The sequence below is a fragment of the Corvus hawaiiensis genome, chromosome Z (genome assembly GCF_020740725.1).
Source record: "Corvus hawaiiensis isolate bCorHaw1 chromosome Z, bCorHaw1.pri.cur, whole genome shotgun sequence".
Classification (NCBI taxonomy): domain Eukaryota; kingdom Metazoa; phylum Chordata; class Aves; order Passeriformes; family Corvidae; genus Corvus; species Corvus hawaiiensis.
This window is the reverse complement of record NC_063255.1, coordinates 76,391,802-76,396,471: the sequence shown is the minus strand read 5'-3', so window position 1 is coordinate 76,396,471 and position 4,670 is coordinate 76,391,802.

The window sequence follows — 4,670 nt, the reverse complement described above, 5'->3', positions numbered from 1 at the left end:
AGCACTTAATATGCAAAGACCAAGCACAATTAGGGGTTTCATGTATGACAGTTTAGTTCATCTGCTCTGAGTCAGGTTGTTACCAAAACTCAGTAAAATAAAACTCCTTTATACCAGTGTAGCATTAAAGAGCAGGGATCCTTCATTTGACCAGATGTTTGGGGGATAACTCCACGTAGCCTCATGGCGAGTACAGAAAAAGCTACTGTTGATAGACTAGATTTTACATCCAGATTCACTGATTTTCCTGGAGTAAACATGCATATGATTATCATCAGCCTGAAATCATTAACAGGGATTCCCTCTCTTTTGTGCATGTGCTCTTCTGTTCCTGGTGGTCAGTGATCCCCAGTGATCACCTGACCACCTGGTGAAATGGTGCTACTTCCCAGAAAGGAAAAAGTTGGCATAACTGAGCTGGTTGCTCCCCCTTTCTTCTTCTGAGCCAATGTTTAACGTGGTCCTACAGAACGAGCATTTTACAGTTCCACAGAGCAGTGGTTTTTGAAGAATAAGCATTGTATTAACCCACCAGGTGTACACACAGTTCTTCATCTGGCAACAAGGTCAATCATACCATGATAACTCTAATGTCTAATTTCTTTGTAATGCTGCAATTCAGTCAGAGGTCTGATGTGGTTTGGGGGTTAGTTGGCCTTTTCTTTGCTCTGGTTGTTTTGTTTGGTTTTTGGTTTGGTTTGTTCTAGATAGTTTGCATTGTGTTTTGATTTATTTTTAAAGAATACTGTATTTTTGAGGGACTATCTATCTTTTGAAACAAGCAGTATTTTTTCCAGAAAGCTGTGAAAATGGAGAAGTAATTAACAGAAGTGAGAACGAGGTCAGGATTTAAGTTCCTAAACCGTCAGAAAACTGCTCACCAGAAGATGCTCTGCTGTAGCCTTGAGCGAGGGATGGCTCAGGCCTGATAGCTGTGTTCTAAATGACAGCATACTCCCAGCCAGTAGGAATCATGTAATTTTTCATCACATATTTACTGAATTATTCATGCAGTTAAGGAGCATAGTTCATTGCCTTACTATAAATAAAATATTATGTTTTGTAGATGTTTGCCACACAAGATTAGCAGTCATACATTTTGGTGTAATTCCGCTGAAATGATACTCTCTTGCAAAACTGTCTCAGCATGGGGAAAATCAATTTATTCTCTGTTTGGACAGTGCTGAACAAAGACAAGTATTAGAACAGGTTTTCTACCCTCTTCATCAGGATGAAATTTTGAACTATGTTTTCTTTATCATATGCACATGACATCTGAGTTGTTCTGTATCCTTCAGTGAGGAATCCACCACTGGTTGAAAACAGCACCTTTTCAGGTGATTTTGAGCAACTTTACAGAGCAGCGATGGGCTCGCTCCTCTCTCCTCCCAAAGCAGGGACACCTCTTGGGTAGGATCTGCACCTCCAGCTGCACTGGAACTTTCCTGGCACACCTGTACATAGCTCTTGCAAAGTGCATGCTTTGTCAGTGGAGGCTGCTTAGGTCAAAAGAACTGGTTAAGGTTTTTTTCCGTGGGCAGAGGAACTGCCCATCGTCTGCTTCATCAGAATAAAGGACCAAGTCTTTGGCTTCCTTCAGTGTCACGAGTGTCTAAAACTGAAGAGATTCCCCCAAAAAGCAAAGAGTGTTTGGAGGAGTGTGGTGATACCCATGGGTCCAGGGTAAGATACTGCTGTCCAGAGCCCCAGCCCAAAGTGTCCCTGGAGCTTTTACACATCCTCTGCCTCCTCTGGTAGTGCTGCCCCATGTCCCTGAGTAGAGCAGGAGAGATTCCAGGGATTCAGGAGCACAAGGAGGCAGAGCATCAGCTCCTACTGGTATTCCCACTCTGTCGCAATGCCCGCCACTGACCACTGCCCAGGCTAGCTCCTGCGGTGTGCGACAGGAGTGGGGAGCAGCTGGAGGCTCTTGGCTTTCAAGCTGCTCCTCGGGAGCTCAGCTCTGCCCACGGGAGCTGAAGCTCCAGGCACAGTGGCTGTCAGCAGTCCGGACGAGGGAGAGGATAAAAAGTAGCAAGGAGGCTTGCCACACGGGAGAATCCAACTTTATTGGAGGCAACTCACAGGGGACAAGCCTCCAGCAGCTCCAGGGAACCTCTTAGAAAGGGAGGTGGTACAATGGGGATGGCTTAACTGGGGACCAATAGAAATCTCTAAGGGAGGGATATGGACGAGGATAGACATTTCCTTGGGCCAATAGCCTCAAGGGGAGGAGGGAAAGGGATCACATGCCCCAATGGGGCATCGAGGTTTAGGGGATTTCCAAAGGGGGAGGTATCTAGAGGGGTAGGGTCTCGGGGGGTTGATGGGGACCATATAAGGGTAAACTGGGAGGTTTCAGATGATGGACACTGGACCTTCGGGAACAACAGGAGGGGTTTGGGTGATTGATAGGGAAAGAGCTAGAACAAGGGGAGGAGAACAACCATGTAGGGAGCACCGGGGGAGCGGCTTGGGTCTGGGGCAAACCAACTGGGAATAGGAGTGGGGAAGGTAGGGATGAACCATTGGGGTACGGAAAACTTCTGTAAAAATACAATAAAGGTATCGCATCACCACACCACTCCAAGGGAAGTGCCTCAGGCCAGCATAAATTTTGCAGCTGTGACTTCACAGGTGCTGGTGGCAGCCTCTGTCACCAAGCAAGAGCATCTGCATGGGCAGGATGGTGTAGAGATGCCTCTGAGAGAAGAGAGAGGACACTTTCAAACAGTATCTGACAGAGGTGATGAAGGGCTGGTAAATTACATTTGGATGGGACAGATGATCGAAAACTCTGTATGTGAAAATAAGAGACAAAATGAGTGAAGGGAGAGGGAGAGGATAGAATCCTTGGGAATTCTGATTCTATCTACAGGGCATTTTCTGACAAGCTAAAGTCAGAACCTACCTATCAGTCACTACCTAAAGCCCTTGGATTTCAGAGCAGTGAAAATTCAGGCTGTTCAGAGCCTGGTCATAATGGCCACACACAACTTCTCAGTTCCTCAGCATGTCTGCAGCTGCTGACACATTGGTTTGAGACAAAATCCTCTATTGTTGTTGGAAAACAAAAGAGGAGGAAGTTTCTACCTGTTGGAAAGTCTCCTCTGTGAACCCTGAAGGGCTCTGCCTTTTCCTTTCTCAGCAGCAGCTCAGTAGCAACAGCCAGAGGCAAAGAAAGACACGAGAGGGTGTTTGGCTGATGTGTGTGACAATTTAGCAACACTTGTAAACAAGAGCTGTGTCTGTTCACATTTCAATGGCAAGTCCTTGCTGAGGATGAAGAGCTGTGTCACTTGTGCTTAGCTTACATCAAAGTAATGGCACAGAGGGTTTTCATCCTGCAGATGTGACCTCTGTGATGACAGTCTGTTCATCTTGCACGGAGCTCTGTACTCACAAGGACAGTGTTACTTTTGCCAACAGACCAGAGTTTGTCAAAAAAATCCAGGCAAAATTACTTCTTAAATTAACATTTTCCTTTTGCTCTCAAACCAATGGTTTAACTGTAATAGTTCATAGGAATGAATTTGCTTCCCTGCTGTCCCCCAGCGCAGGTGCACATTCCTACCACATCCAGGTAGCAAGGCACATGGCACAGCCTTAGTTTCCACTGGGGAAGGTCTCTCAGCCCCAGCAAGGCAGAGGGACTTGCAGGAGCTGCTGAAGCCCTTTCTGTGCTGGGACACTGTAAAGTTCTGCCAGGCTAGATCAGCATGAGGCCTGCAGGGCTTTCCAGCAGCTCTGCACCTCTGGCCGTGTTACACAAGTGCAGAAAGCTCAGTGGAGCTTTCCCAAGGGCTTGCCCAGCCAGCCAACGTCCTGAAAATGCATCTGCTAAAAGCAGCACACGCCTGGAACATCCACAGCTGGGTAACTCGGAGAAATCCATCGGCCAGCGTTCCCCTGGAGCTGTTCCCCTTTTCACCTCTTCCACAGGGAACTTGTTCTGGAACTTGGAGTTATTGACACAGTGGATTGAGCTATCAAAGATCTGTGGTTTCATTGCCCCGCTTTAGTGAACTGAGGGAGCTGCTGGGCATGCTTGGATATTTTCCCCCAGTTGCCTTCACTCATTGCCAAAGTCCTCCAGTATCATAATGTTTACCTCTGCTAATTGCTTTGAGTAACACAGATCAACACCCATTCCAATTAAAACTTTAATTGATGGGAAATTGCTACAACTGCACTGCTAATACATGAACTATCAACTTCAGTCTAAAAATGTCTTCAGATGACTACAACAGCGGTTACAATAAACAAACAAACAAGTGTCAGCTAGGACCGTGCCCGGAGGTGGCATCGGTCAAAAGCCCCTAAATGCTCAGAGTGGTGACCACTTTCTCTGGAAGAGCTGGGGAAGCCTCCTTACCTGGGAGCAATCCAGAAGCCCCTTCACTTGTCCTTGAGGGGTCTGGAGAAAGCCAGAAGAAGGGACACTGAGTCAGTATCAGCTGTGTGCACAATTCCCTTGGCAGCAATTATACTTCTCTCAGGGACTATAAAATCCCAGATCTTCCCAAGCAGGCTTAGAAAGAAAAAAAACCCAGCAAGGTCTGGGGCTTTCCCAGAACAAAGACCTTGTCTATTTAGGAGGCTCTCAGCTCCCCATTCCCTTGTCCTGCAAACCACTACAATGGCCTACCTTGCACTTCTTTGGCAGGAAA